A 16,465-nucleotide genomic window follows, 5' to 3' on the forward strand; every position below is an offset into this window, starting at 1 on the left:
ACGGATCTTTTTCTCCCCATTGCCTTATTTTACATTGATTGAATTTGTTGTCCCTTCCACACATTTTTTATATATCTCCTAGTTTAGAAATTAAATATTCTAGTGTTTTCCTCTTATTAATCTTCCTAGAATTTACTAGAACTATTTTAGCTTATCAAAGATCAATATCACTTTACTTGTCTCCAAGGACTTTAAAATATTCTAACTGTAATTATCTCCTTGCCAGATCATACTGCTCTCTATAATTTCAGTTTTATTTCTTTTGATTCTCTTAACAGCACAATAAGATAATTGTATTATTTTATGTATTTTAACATTTACATATAATTTTATTATTATTTTTACACATAATTCCTTCTTAAACCATATTTTTAGAACTGGCTATCTAATACATAGCTACTAGCCATGTGTGGCGATTTAAGTTAATTAAAATTAAAATTTAAAATTCAGTTTCTCAGTCACAGTAGTCATAGCTCAGGAGCTCAAAATCACACGTGGCTTGTTACCATATTGGGCAGGACAGATGTAGAATATTTCCATCATCGAAGAAAGTTATATTGGATACAACTGCTTTATAAATTCTTTTAGCGATACTTTTTTTGACAGTGAATACAGACTTTTGTTATTTTGAAAGTGTTTTTACTTGGACCTCTTTCTTGAAAGGCAATTTAATGGATATACAATTCTAATTTAATGGCTATTTTCTCTAATTACTATGAATATGGTATCCCCTGTATTTGTATTTCTAACACAGTATTGAGAAGGCAGCTATTTGACTAATTGTTATTTAGCTGAAGGTAATCCATCTTATCTCTAACTGCTTATAAATTTTCTGTTTCTCTTTACTGTCTGCCATTTCACATACTCCATCCTGAGGCACATTTTTTACTTGTTTTTCTTGTACTTTGTTTATCTATCTGAATCTGTGATTTTATCTTTTCCCAATTCTAGAAAACTATTAGTCTATATCCCTTTGATAATTGTCTTTTTCCAGTTTTCTCTTTTATAATGCTTCTAGAAATTTAATTTCCAGTCTGTTTTTCTCTGCTTACTCTCTTAATTTTTCTTTTATATTTATTTCCCTAGATCTCTTAATGCCTTACTTCATATAATTTCATTATATAGACATTATTTACTTTACTAAATCCTTATTTGAGCCTAATCTGCAGTTTGATCAGACCACTGTTTTTGCTTTTGTTTTTGTTTTCAAATTTCAATTATTGTCTTTTTGACTTCTAGAAATTAGATTTGATTGTTTCACAAAATAAGTTTGGTTAATTTTTTTCTATTTAAATGTTCCCCTTATTTTTGAAGAATGTATTTAAATGTATAAAATACATTTATTTTATGCTTTATAGCTTACAATTTCAATATATGAGATCTTCGAGGACCTAATTCAATTTGCAAGGATTTTTTTTTTCTGTTGATATTTATGATGGTGGATTTCACTTGTTGGTTGATTTTTTTTTTATTGTAAGTGTTTATTCCTCTGACTTCTATGGGAATTATTTGAGGATTGTATTAAAGTGCACTGTTTTAGAAATGATTTTTCTGCTTGCTTCAATCAGTTGCCCAAAACTTTGACCAACTTACCACTATTTGCCTTTTGACTAGGAGTTTTGGTACCCATACTGGTAGAAATTCTAGCCATAAAACTACAAGGATTTAATAGATATACAGTTATTATTCTGAGAATCTTTTGATATCTGGTGAATTTTGCCTTTGTTCTTATTTTTCCTTATGCAATGATGTACTAAGTTATATCCAAGTTTTATGTAGGCGGAGAGTTAGCTTCCTCCTCTTGGACTCCATGATTGTTTACCAATCTCTTGCCAAAAGGCCTGTGGAAGCCTCTGGTGTCTCCAGGCTGCCAGGGTTGAGAAGAAGTCTTCAGTAATAATGAATTTCTAGGGCTCACTAACTCATTTTCCAGCATTTACTGGTGATAGGTTGTTTCCTTTCATCCATCACTAGCTCAGTTAGCTGGTCCCTATGAAGAAGTTGGTGTGCTGACATCCTTTTCTATTTTATAAATTCCATACTTTTCATTTTCATAAACTAAAATGAATGTAAACTAAAATGACTTGAAAAGTTGAAAATATTCATATTTTCTTCTAATGTTTTCAACACTGACACAGTTGTAAAGGGGGACTCTTCATTATCTTGCCTGAGAATACTTTGAATGGCATGGTTAACTAGATTCTTTCTGAAATAATATTTATCCATTCATTCACCTTAAAGAGGGTAATTAGGTGCTGATTCAAAGAGTCCATGAATAATAACAACTATATATATATCATACATCTTTTAGGCATTACAATATTTATTGGTGAGGAGTTTTGTTCACATATTTGCTTAAATTATAAGATTTGGACAGTCCTGAATGTAGCATTAAAATATAGGAGGCCTTAGGGAACAGAAAATTCACACAAAAAAATATTATTACCCAAATTGTATGGTAATTTTGATTAGCTCTGCTAAGCTTGTATGTATAGTGTGCTTACATAGGCTTGAGAGCTGAACAGAGCAAGAAAACGGATGTGGATGAAAAAATGGTGAAATTTGAAATAGGACTGAATCTTTTGGATGTTAACTAAGTTGATATAAGATAATAATGGAACTGAAAACAGAATCACAGTTTGAAATATAGTTATTAAATAACTCTTGCTGTGATTTATGACTACATTAAGTGTCTAATTCCTGACATCATCTTAGACATCTCTGGGAAGGAAAGCAATAATATCCTTGGAAAAGAGATAAATCCTGACAGAGGTCAAGGGGAAGGAGCATTTATTGAAAATATATAAAAATTCTATCCTAAAGACAAAAGCATTTTTTTTTCTGCAAATACTACTTTGACCACTGAAATGAACCAGAATTTCACAACTCTCCATGTTTCCCACCTGCTGCAGATGGCATAAAATGTTTGGCTGCCAAAGGTGTAATCTCTTAAGAGAGCTGAATAATAAGTGGTTTATTCTAAGATGACAGAGACATGTTCTCTTGCCAGCTGTCCAGTTTAGATATGGACTTCTAAGAAGAATTCACACTAACAATTTTGTGTCTATTACAGGTTTATCAGAGAGGGGCATGCTATGTCTTAGTGGTTATTTCCAAAGATAGTTATAACAATACTTAATTTTGTGAGAATCTGATTGATTAAATGCTTGATTCTCTTGGCAGAGTTAGCTGACTACACGTTTGTATCTATATTAAAGAAAGATGTACTTTTAGATATAAATATATGTATATAGGCATTAAGATAGGAGAGATGATTTCTATCATTCTGTAGGTATAACAAATCTAGTTCTATAATTAGATCATAATTTATGTCATCAAACTTCGGAATCTTAGGCAATTAAGGTAATATTTTACACTTCCTTTAATTCTACCTAAAAATATTATTTGGCAGAATTAAAATCTATTTGCTCTCTAAGGGAAATTACAGATTATTGCAGATCTCATTTGCCACTGACAAATGGGAGGATAGAAAGCAGATTATTTGTTAGCAAAATACCAATGAAAAATTATTGTTTACAATAAGTTATTTGATTAAGTATGTTTTCAGTAAAGTATTCGAATTTAAAAATGCACAGTCTGGAATATTTGTCACTGAATCAGTAAGTTTCCTTTTATGTTAACCTTTCTTCTCTTAAAATCGCTTCATTACATATTTCTGGCTCCTGATGGTAAAGCAAGAACGTCTCTCAATCCTAATCCTTCTATATCATTATGGAAATTACATTAAAATGGTGTTACTTAATAATTATAAAATCATTTCAATGTAGCAGTGTTAGAGTATGAGAAAGATTCCCATAGGAAATTTTCATGATTCTAGCAATACCGATAGTAGATAAAGGTGTAGGAGAAACAAGAGCAAAGGAAATAATGGCATGAGACTCTGCAGCTAAGTGAGGATCTTAGAACTTCTAAGTCAAGAATCCACAAAGCAGAATGTGAAGAGTGGTGGAGAGGGGAAGCATCAGATAATTCATTGAAGAATGTATTGAAATAACTTGACTATTACTATTATTATAAGTTGACTATTTTCTGTAAATACGGCAGTAACTCTTAACCACATAGCACAAACCTCGAGAACTATTGTTCAATGACTTGATAGATATATATAGAGATGGGAAATTAGGAAGGTGTTTGTTCTAATAGAATAGTGAACAGAGTAAGGCATCAACTAAAACTTTTCAACAGAGAAGGAGGAAAAAATATGTGGGAAAATAGGGGAGATAATTTGGCAAAGCAATAGAATAAACTGAGTTGCTTCATCTTTCCAGAGTAAAGCCCCATTTTTGGCAGTCAGATTCTATGTTCGCTCTGCCTGCTTCCCTCCCATATTCCAGTTTGTGAACACTGCCTGTTGAAAAACCAGCTCCAATTTAAAAGTCTCTTTCTTTCTCATTTCCACTTGATAATTTTTTAAAATTTATTTATTTATTTATTTATTTATTTATTTATTTATTTATTTATTTTAGAGAGACAGAGAGCTCATGAGACAGGGAGGAAGCAGACTCCCTGCTGAGCAAAGAGCCCCATGAAGGGCTCCATCTCACCCTGAGATCATGAGCTGAGCCAAAGTCAAGAGTCAGATGCTTAACCAACTGAGCTACCCAGACGCCCCTTGATTACTTCTTATATTTTTCTCTTTTTTGCTAAAATATTCCCCATTTGTTCATGTGTATCATCCATCTTCTCCACTGCAGGCTTTAACATGTTAATTATAGCTGTTTTTAAATGCCTGAACTGTAATTCCAACATCTGGGTTGTATCTGAATGTCTGCAGGTCCTAAGGGTTTTACATTCTCCATGATAGCTGACTCTAAACTTCCAAAAACTTAACTGAAAACTTGTGCTTAAATCTTCTTACTTTTATGGCAGTCATGTATTTGTCTCTTGTTCTATCCCAAGTAACCTAACACATGTGTCCATTTCTCTCCTTGAGATTTTCTACTTTTCTTTGGATATTGGGGTAGTTGTTTGCCCCATGAAATCAGCTCTTCGATAGGTCAATAAAAGATACGGTTTTATAAATTGCTTTGGTTTTTCTAATTACTAAGATGGAAACAGAACTCTTTCTAATATTCTACACCCTTTAGACAAGATAAAACTTTTATTGCCAGTTTTTAACTACACATTTTTTTATGCCTGTTTTGTAAAGTTAGTACCAGGAAATATTTGTTGAATAAATAAATCTATTTATACTCTATTTTTCCACTTCTATCCTCTCCACACCTTTAAGTTAGAATAAATCTCTCTAGTGTTTTCTGATGACTGTCATTACCTTAAACACAATCCTTAAGTTTTTATTTCTTGATTTATATATTGCGGGAATATTTTACTTCTTAATGTGAATGTTGAGAATTACAGTATTTTTACTCTGTCATGAAAACTAGGTTTGTAATATTCTCTTCCTGAATTGAAATTGTAATTGATATATAATATTGTATTAGTTTTGCCCATATGACATAATTATTTGCTATATTCATATATTGCAAAATGATCACCATGAGTTCAGTTAACATCTATCACCACACATAATCACAAATTATTTTTTTTTGTGGTGAGAACTTTTAAGATCTATTCTCTTAGCAACTTTCTAATATATTGTTAATTATATCCCCAGAACTTATTATTGTTATAATTTTTTAAAATTATAGAATACATTGAGACTTTATAAAACTATGAAAGATGAAAAGTACTATGTGCTTACTCTCTATTTCTATTCTTTTCTCCAAAATTCCAAAATACTGATAATTACATTTAAGTCTGTAGGCTTTTTAATAATTATACTAAATTTGTCCATATTTTTCAAAAACAGTCCCTAAATATATAATCTAATAAATCCAATGAATAATAGCAATTCGCTAATCCTAGGGAAGAATAAGTAATACTATGTCTCATTTGTGCACACTTGATTGTATGTACAATAAGAGAGATGGGCCCAGAGGCCAAGTGTTTTTAATCTACCAAGTGGAAGTTTCATCTGAGTGTCTATTTTCACATGTCCCAGTCAGTCTAAATTGCAATTATGGGAAGAGCTACCCATCTGTATATAAAACACTACACATTTAAAAGAGTATTCAAGAATTTGAAATGTACAAACCCTATTTCTTTTCTCTTTGAAGCCAGCTATTGCCAAAAATAGCTATTCATTGATGTAGCTCAATTTCTCTTATTTTTTTGGAGATATATGTAAATCAAACAGTTCTAGTTGCAGGAATAACAATACATATAAGACATTAGTTTCCTATGTTTCAAGGATCCTGGGACTCTTATGTTTATAAACTATTTCCTTTTGGGTTGTGATTTATTTTAATTCAGTTTTATCATTTATATGAATCTAGTTTATGTTCCTATGGCTATCTGAACATAACATAAAGATTCCCAATTCCTCAGACTTTTCTCTATATCCACTTGTAGACTTGATTGAAAATATTTTGCAACAGACTCATTCTATAGCTTTAAAATTCTTAGGCACAAATGGTATATTCTATATCTAAAATTCAAAGTCCAAAAGAAATTGCAGTACCTAAACTGACATTGAAAATCGAGTGGTCTTTGTGAAATAGAGATTGCTATCAGCTTCATAACTAGTGAGTAGATACACATTTTGGGGGAGTTAATAATTTGTCAAATTGGTCATGCAGCAAATTGGTCTTGTGATGAATGGCTATTGGTGAAAGGATTTTCTGCAAATTGATCTACGGGCATTTAGTTCACCACCCCAAAATGATGACCCAAAAGGGCATCTTCACCACTTTGACAAACTAGTGAAAGTACATGCAAGGATATATAGAAACACTTGCACAGATGGTCTAGAGAATACCATATCACACCTGTAGATTTACATTGCTGCTATGAAGAGATCTTCTACAATTTTAGCAATGAATATAGGTTGCTTTTGAAATTATATCAAATAAATGAACAGACAAGTCTATAAATTATTAACCTATTTATATTGAAACTGAGATAAATTCTCTATAGGTCACTTTTAATCTAGTCTTTTTTAAAATTTCTGTTTGAATACGTCCCAATTCATATATCTTACACAGATGCACAGAGATAACCTATTCTAAGAAATTTTCACTTTAACCTTAATTTATGATGTTATATAGATTGGGAAGACATGCTAGTGATAATTATGAATATATTCATTCTAACAGATTCACATCGTGGGATAAAATTAATTGAAGCAATCGTTGTAAAATGCATTTTTCCTTTATTATACTGTTTCCCTTTACTAACCATTTTGAAGAACTCCAAAATTAGTTCCTTCCTTTATAGTGTTTTCTTTTCATACGAATTTTTTTTCTTTTTTTTTTTTCCTTTCTTAGGAACCATAAACTGTGTGCCTTCTTTGTGGTTACGTTGCTTAGGTTACATGATCCTGCTTCAAGAACCACTTGACCTGTAAGTGTGTGACTTGATGTAGTTTTTTCACACTGTTCTTTTTCACCTGCTGCTCTCCAAATGTGGCTGTTTTCTATTACCTGATTTCTGAGTTATGCTTCTTATCCTGTATCAGAAACTTGGCTTCGATCTCTAGTTGACCCCCCCTTTCATTTTCTTTGGCTTATCCTCTCTTTGTTTGTATTAATGGCTTCTTTCTCCATTCCCCTTTTCCTTCATAGTTAGGCTTCACACAAAGTGGAGAGCTCAAAAATAAACATACTCCCGCTCACTTACTCTGCAAGAGCTGTCTTCTTCCTGCTGGACCTCTTGTTTATGCTCAGCTACTTTATGTGGCACCTCTTATCTTTTTTCATCACAACGTGAAAGCCATCTTTATTTTTCACATCTGTTTCTAAAATCTCTCTTATTTCTTTTATCTTCTAGAGCCCCTAAAGACTTCTGTAGATGATATGAACTGAGAAATTTATTGTGTGATCTTTTTTTTTCCTTGAGCTAGGGAAACTAGCCACACTTTGCCCACCCAGCTTTATTCTGGGGGAATTTGAGTAGCTATATTTTTTAAATCACAAATGTTATAGCTGTTTCCAATTTGAGAGGAAGACCAAGATTCAGTTTAAGTATTAAGAGCTCTGGCTTTGGATTCAAACTTCATTTGTACTCCCTATTTTCCCACTTATGGAGTTGGGGTCTTAAGAAAATTCATTTATCCTTTCTCAGCTTATGCTTTTTCATTTATAATATTATTAGTACATACGATGACTTGTATATGTGCATGTGTGAATGAAATAATATTTACAGCACTTTGCTGAATGCCTGGCACATTATTAACAAGGTAAATTAATGCTCTAATTAGTAATTATTATTTTTAATATGTAATTGTTCTTTATCCCAATTTGCCTTAAGTAGTTCCCAACCTTTCCTATGTCCACTGTCTCATTATAAGAAAGAAACAATTTTTTAAAATTTTGACCTACTAAGTTGAATCTCATCAACATTTAACTAGTCCTTTTTTCAATGAAAATTTTTTATTTAATTTTTTGTTTCCTAATATGAAATTTTCATTAACCCCTTAAGCAATTGAACTATGTTAGTAGTAGCAGTTTCAGATTTATTAAAATTGAATATTTATGACACAGTACATTGTTTCTTTATGAGAAACTGCTAAGATTTATAAAAATGGCCCTGACAATGTCTTCATGTACAGGAATATTTCTGTTCTCTTCTTCTTTTCCATCAGGATTTTATGTCATTTAGTCCCTTCTGTTCCTCTTGGCAAATCTCATCCTCATGGTCTTTTAAAGAAGAAACCTGGCAAATAACAACTTTTTTCCTTCTTTTTTTCTTCTTACCTCATAATATTTTGTTTTTTTTTCCCCTCCAATCTACTTGTCATCTTTCTTCCATTCTCCATTATTTTCATTTCTTTCCTTTTTTTCAATTGTAGATACTTAATGATCCTTTATCCTTTATTCAGATAATCAGAGAAGTTTTGGACCCACATATCTTGTCCACCATTGTTCTCATCCTCATGGTCTTCTGAAAGCTACTTTCTATCAGATTTTTATCATGGTATATGACTACATTATGACTTAATTGTTACTGCTCCCTATACTGCCCCACATTTCCTTCCTCACCACCTGTGTTCTTTTTGGCTTTTCTCGGGATCTACAGTCTCTCATAGAAGGAGTCACTTTAGATTCACAGCATTTGTTTTTTTTTAAATAATTTGACTGTGTGAAAGGTTGTGCTACTCCCCCAACTGATATTCAGAGAAGCACTTACAGAAAATTCATAATAACTTTATTTATATTTTAATATAGTTATACTTTCTAGCCTTTTACTTTAACTCTTTCAAAAATATATATGGAGGGGCACCTGGGTGGCTCAGTCGGCTGAGCATCTGACTTGATCTCAGCTCAGGTCTTAATCTCAGGGTACTAAGTTCAAGCCCTATGCTGGGCTCCATGCTAGGCATGGAGCTTACTTAAGTATATATATACACATACATAAATACATAAATATATATATGGTACACATTCCACATGACCTGGATATTCATGCATTTGATGGAAAGAGTTGCAATAACACCCAGATATAGGATTTGCTAAATGAGCTGTAGTCAGCTGATTATCCACCACTTTCTTCCAAGTAAAGTAAAGTATTGAGGTCCTCCACCAAGGGTAGTTCAAAAAAGTACTGAATTACATATTTTTATATAGTATACATTTTATAATAATTTTATATTATATAGAAATATTATATTTATATAATATATATTTAATATATGTCATACATGAATATTTATATGTTATATACATTTAATATATGTTATATATAAATATTTACATATATTATATATTTACTGTTAGATAGGAACAGATACCAGAAATAGGTGGCTGGTTTTCTTGACTGAGATTGTGAAAATATATGAGGGACAGTCCCTGATTTTCTTTACTTAAAGAGCCATCACAAGTTTTATAGGTTAAAACAATACTATCAAATCTTTCAAATCAGTAGCCCAGATTTCATAAAATACTTGTGACTGTTTCACACAGAGCTAGCATTGCACCCAAGAAAATCTTCATAGCCATTCTTTTCTTTGACTTAAAGTTTGATCATATTCCTCCATAAGGCCTTCTCTAAACACATTGCACAAAATCCCTGAGGATGTGACTTGTAACAAGGTCTCAGTAGTGCATGGTGTGAAATCACCACACACGCACAAGGCTGATAGTTGAGAACCCATTCACAGAACAGCATGGGAAAGCACAAGCCTTTCAAGAAGTCACAATGTACTTTTGCAATGTGGCAAAATTGCAATCCACAGGAGATGATGGCAGCCAAAGGAGAATGTCTCCTTTGCAAAATTTAGGAGGGAAAGTCAAGGGCTTTATGACGCAGAATCATTTTTTTCCTTCACACTAAAAGAAACCCTATAATGAGTGTTTCCACAGTCATTGCTGAGACACAGTTGAAAGAACCAGATTGGCAGGATTAAAGTCCTGGTAAGATATTCTTCCTTGAGTTTTTACCTCTTTGCTTTTCCTAGATGCCAGTTGTGGAGGCTATGTGGGGACAATGAGATGGTATGTATGGCTTGACTATGAGAGAAAAGGTGTTTGCTTGATCCATGTGCAAGTAAGCATTAAACACTTTAACTCCTGGAAGATGACAGACAGATAAGGTGAAGTCCCAGCAACTGTTTTGGTGGAACAAAGTTGGAGTCTCCTGATAAATGTAGGAGGCAACAACCACAAAGGGAAAAGAGGATGAGAAACATAGGTGATTGTTGCAAGCAACACTTAACATCTAAGATGATATTTTCCCACAAAGAAGGAAGGAAACAAACTCATTCTCACCACAGATGAAGCAGACAGTTTACAGATAGTGCTTTGTGGAAGGCATTCCATTGAAAAGGTCTCTGAAAAGACACTGATAGATTTTTTTCCCCTACCTTTGCCATTTCACAGGTGTAATAAATATAAATTGTAATAGACACAGCTAGAAGAAGAGAAATGATTGATGAAATCTGAGTGATCAACTATTTCTTCTACTTTAAAGACTGATCTTAAAGCAGTTTCAGACAGAAAGAAAGATAATTTTTTATTAATATACTGACTCTGAATAAAGAAAACAAGAGGTCTACTGTTATCCAACATGAATTAATGTACATAAAAGCAGATGAAACACAATCATGACAATAAAGGAAAAACGTCTTGACAAGGGAGGGGCAAAGATTTTTCTCAGACACTCATGATTAACGGTTCCCACCAAAGTCCAAGGAAGAATGATTTGTAGTTAGCATGAGATTCACACTGTAGTGACATTTATATTTTTTTATTTTTTCTATATATTTAGGCTTCTGTTCAATGTTTGTTAAACATTGCTCATTTCTCAATGCGTTTGGCTATTTAGAACTAAACTTACAATTATGCTTATAAAGTTTTGAATTAAAAATAATGTTTAGGTAATAAAGGTTAACTGAATAAGACGAATCTAATAATTATATTCAACATATGTTTGGGACAGATCATGTAAAAATTGGAGAATAATCTCACTTCCATTTTTGGCATGCTGTCTAAAAAGGTCTTTTTTGTACAGTCCTACGAATCTGCATTATATTTCTAGAAAATTTGTGTCCAAAAGTTAGGCCAATTTACGACTGGATTATATTAATATATATGTTTTAAATGCCAGAAACCACAATTATCTGGCATCCAATTTATAATTTGGATAATCTGGGCCTTTCTGTTATTTTTTCTATAAGTTAACATTTGTTAAAATAGTTATTTTCTATTCAACATTTCTCAAATGTTTCCATTTTAAGTTTTGTTAACCAGAAATTGGTTTTATGGCAAGTTATAAAAACTCTTTCCCTAGCGGTAAAACATCTCCCATAATTCTTTAATTTCTATTACTTTTCCAGCTATGCGTAGAGCTAGACTGTACCCGCAACTGTGCTTTGCAGAGAGGAAGTGTCCCATTAAATATTTCTGACTATCAGTATGTTTAGTAGAAGTGTATTTGTCATTTCCAGACCTGGCCCCTAAAACCTCTTACACAAACTTCTATGTTCACTTTTTTCCTTATAGCCAGCTGGATGCTGAGACTCTGATTGAGGCTACCAAGGCTCTAGAGCTGTGGTTAGCAATTTTTTTTTTCCCTGAAAAGGCCAGATTGTAAATTTTGTGCTTGTTACATTCTTTATTCATATACATTAAAAATGCAAAAACCACTCTTTGCTCATATGGCATATGAAAACAGGTTTGCAACCAAAATTGGTCCATGAATCCTAGTTTTCTTACTTCCACCCAAGAAGATGGTGGGTGAACCACACGATAGAAGCCTGAATTCCTGAATGGCTTCACGCAAAAGCACCCTTCCCAGCCCTCCCTTCAACCCCGCAGTGAACTATGATGCAAGCTAGAAAGCATTAAGCCCCTGAGGTTGGAAAGTTGTTTATTATATAAGTTTTTCTAGCCTAATATATCCTCTTTTACCTAATGCTTAACCCTGTTGTGATCTAACCTAATATCCAGCTGCAACATTCTTCCCAATTACTTCATAAATTTGCTGTTTAATAAACTTCAGATATAAAGTATGCTTTTAATCCCATTCCCTATTTTAGTTGACCAATCTGTTAATATTTAACACTTCTAACCTTGCCTCATATCCAAGTACTTTATCCTTGTTTATTTCTGATCTTCCTCCTAGCTGACAGCTTCCCTCTAAGAATCATGTACCAACCTCTTTGTAGTAGTAGAGAATTTGTAGAAAGTTATTATCAAGTAACATGATCCTGCCATTTGTGAGCACTAAACACTTTAATGCTTCTGGTAAGTAGCCCTATCACTCTAATCAGCAAAAGTGTTGGTTTTCTCTTTCAAAATGAGCAACAAAGCTCTGCCTGAGATAAGCTAAAAGCAAACTGCATCAGGCAGCTCTTTTTTTTTTTTTTTTTTTTTTTTTTTTTTTTAATAAATTAATTTTTATTGGTGTTCAATTTACCAACATACAGAATAACACCCAGTGCTCATCCCGTCAAGTGTCCCCCTCCGTGCCCGTCACCCATTCACCCCCACCCCCCGCCCTCCTCCCCTTCCACCACCCCTAGTTCATTTCCCAGAGTTAGAAGTCTTTATGTTCTGTGTCCCTTTCTGATATCTCCCACACATTTATTCTCCCTTCCCTTATATTCCCCTTCACTATGCAGCTCTTAACATTAGATTCTAGCCTTTTTTGGCCACATGAGAGAATTCAGGTATTTAGATTAATAAACCAGACAAGACTTTTAGTTCATTTCATGGGTGATGGCGTATCATTCACAAACATAAAAGAGATTGCCATCTAAACAATAATAACCAAAACTCCCAATCAAAAAAAGTAGTTTGGCATGAGAGTAAGTATCTACATTTTCTGTTGCTGCTGTAACAAATTTTCACACACTTACTCATTTAAACAAGACAATCATTATCTTACAGTTTCCATGACTCAGGAGTCTGGGTGCTAATTAGCTGGCTCCTCTGATCACATCTCACAGGCTGAAATCAAGCTTTTGGCTAGGACTGCCATTCTCATATGAGGCCTGGGGGACTCTTCCAAGCTCCCTGGTTGTTGGCAGATTTCATTTCCTTGTGGTTGTAGGGCTAAGGCCCCTGTGTTCTTGCAGACTGCCAACTCAGGGTCACACTCAGCTTCTAGAGGCTATCCTTCTCCATCAGCGGTTCACAAAGTAGCCATTTGGTTTTTTTCTTCAAAGTCAGCCCAGAGTGCATGTTTTTTACTTCTTTTGCTGCATCTTTTCTGCCCCTGGCTAGATATATTTTCCTGTTTTTAAGTGTTTGTATGATTAGATGGAGCCCACCTGGTTGATCTCAGGTAATTTCCCTACTGTATGACCTGTTACCCTCAATCATTATCTGTAAACTCCCCACTAACCACCCCCCCCCTTTTTCTTTTTTTGCAAAATACAGGTTCGAGGAGTTAGCACAAGGACAGTTGTTTGTTTGTTTAGCTGGTTGGTTGTTTTCTGTAGGGGGTGGGTTTGTTGGAGGTGTGGTGTGTTATACCTACTGGGTTGGAGCTTCAGGAAAAACATGTAATTTTAAATAAATATTATTAAAAAGTACAATTTTTGTCAATATCTATTCTATTTCTTCAAAAACACTTAGAAAATTTTCTAAAACAAAGTGAAAAATACATCATTGGCACAGAATATATTACAAATCAGAGATCATGATTTAGATTACAGAATTTCCATCATTGCCCTTGTAATGCTGAAAAACGCAATTTGATATTCTTTTGTTTCTTAATTTTTTCATCCTGCCAGGAAAAATTTCCAAGATTCTGCAATGAGGGGAAAAAGTCAGCGTGTGTCTTCTCTGGTTCACCTATATGTGTATCTCTTTCTATCATTGACACTGAGCATGTAAATTGTAGAACACTGATCATAATGCAAATTATTCTTGTGCATAGAAATGCAAATTCCTTGTGTCCAGTAAACTGCAAGTGATTATTGCCTTGTGGGTAGATCCATGTTGCATCTCTTTTAAATTAATTTCAGAATTTGTTATTCTCTTTTTATATATGTGGTTCTTAGAATATTCCTTTGAATTGGTTGCAGCATCTTATTGGCTCCTACAATGTAATGAGTTAGACAAAATCTTTGACTTGTGTTCATTCTCTATTTGTATAAGGATCATATTTTATCCTTTTGAAAAAAAAGTGATTTCTTAACAATTTTCAGAATAGAGACAATCATTCTTCCTTTGTTTTCTACCTCCTTACTTTCTACCTCAAGGATATCTTTCCAGTTGGAGGCTATTCGAAATGATATCCTGTTTGGAGTGAGCTAGCCTTTAGCTTATTCTGGGAAAGGTGAAAGGCCTGGGTCAGTGCTCCCCATTGGAAAAGTAATAGAAACCACAAATGAGAGCCACTTATGCAATTTTAAGTTTTCTATTAGCAGCATTTGAAAAAGTTAAAGGAAACAAAAGGACTCTAATTTTAATAATCTGATTTATTTAACCCAGTATAATAAAAAAAATCTTCATTTCAATAATCACTATAACTATTAAGTTACTTTACATTTTTTATATTAATTCTTCATTTTTTAAAAGACTTATTTATTCATGAGAGACACAGAGAGAGAGAGAGAGGCAGAGACACAGGCAAAGGGGGAAGCAGGTTCTCTGCAGGGAGCCCGATGTGGGACTAGATCCTGGATCCTGGGATCAAGCCCTGAGCTGAAGGCAGACACTCAACCGCTGAGCCACCCAGGTGTCCCTATATTAATTCTTCTAACTCAAGTTTGTATTTTACACTTATAACACATCTCAATTCAAATTGTCCAAATATTAAGAGTTCAATAGGTACCTATGACTATTAGCTTCTATATTGGACTATTGGAACTCTAGAATTACCCTAGATTCTACTGATTTTCAAGACTGTACTCCTAGGTTCTAATGAATTTCTCAGAGCACAATATACTTCAATAAATTATTTTAAAAAATGTGGTAGCCCAAATATTTTTGTTGCTTGCAATAATATCTGACTGATATTCAACAACAGCATATGAATGCTTTTTACTTACACAGTAGTTTTGATTTACAAAGCACATTCATATCTTACTAGTTTACTAAATTTTAAGCACATTAGGAACAATTAGGATTTCCAATTCCAATTAGGAATTGTTTTATCCTCATACCTTAAAGTGAAAGATCAGACTCAGAGATCTCTTAAGGTAGTCTTAGAGCTACACCTTTTACTTGTACATATATGTCAAGGTAAGTTACCTATGCTATGCTGCAGTAATAACCAAACTCCAAAATCCCAATGACTGCACACATCAAATTTTTATGTTACAGATCAACGTGAGTCATGTGCCTCTCATCATGCTCTCCTTCAAAGTTTGAGTCAGTGATCCAATCTACTTCATCTTGCAACAATACCATGGAGATATCCTTTGTTGTCAGTCATGGAGATGAGAGCAGAGGCAGGAATCACCTGCTCTGAACTGCATCATTTTTGCTGACATTCCACTGGTAAGAATTAGTCCAACCAGGATAAATGCCACTGGAGAATTTAAATCAAGGAAGGGATATTTGGTTTACAGTAATAATCTCAGGTGCATTGAGCAATTGTAAACTCAGTGACTTAGAAAAAAATTATTTTATTCTTGAATATATAGATAGTGTCTCTTTTCAACTGTAAAATATTCTAAATGAAATTTGTCTTCTGCTCTTTCGTATTTTCTGGTTTGACTATTTTGTACTTATTGGCTTCAAGTCCATTTTATGCCAAATGCTGCATAATTTGACAATATAATTTTTTTACCTTGTACTCTTTTTTTCATTTCTATAATTAGTATCTTATTTCAAACCTCATAACTTATCTGAATCATTTAATAGGCTCTGATTAATTTTCTTCCTCTGAATTGAATGTCTCCTCATTCTTGAATCCTAGCTTTACTAGTGATTAAACTTGTATGACCTTGGGCAACTTGCTGTATTTATTTGTGTCTCAGTTTTTTCAAATGTAA

At 33.3% G+C, this 16,465-nt stretch overlaps 1 long non-coding RNA gene across 1 annotated transcript in view; it reads left to right on the forward strand.

Moving 5' to 3' along the window:
- Positions 1–16,465, forward strand: part of LOC129503971 (uncharacterized) — a 96,247-nt gene that overhangs the window by 44,799 nt on the left and 34,983 nt on the right. The window contains exons 2-4 of the long non-coding RNA XR_008663265.1: positions 7,347–7,422; positions 10,475–10,511; positions 15,792–15,968. This is a non-coding gene — a long non-coding RNA (uncharacterized LOC129503971). The remainder of the gene's footprint in view (positions 1–7,346; positions 7,423–10,474; positions 10,512–15,791; positions 15,969–16,465) is intronic.

Source organism: Nyctereutes procyonoides, unplaced genomic scaffold (assembly GCF_905146905.1).
Source record: "Nyctereutes procyonoides isolate TBG_1078 unplaced genomic scaffold, NYPRO_anot_genome, whole genome shotgun sequence".
NCBI lineage: Eukaryota > Metazoa > Chordata > Mammalia > Carnivora > Canidae > Nyctereutes > Nyctereutes procyonoides.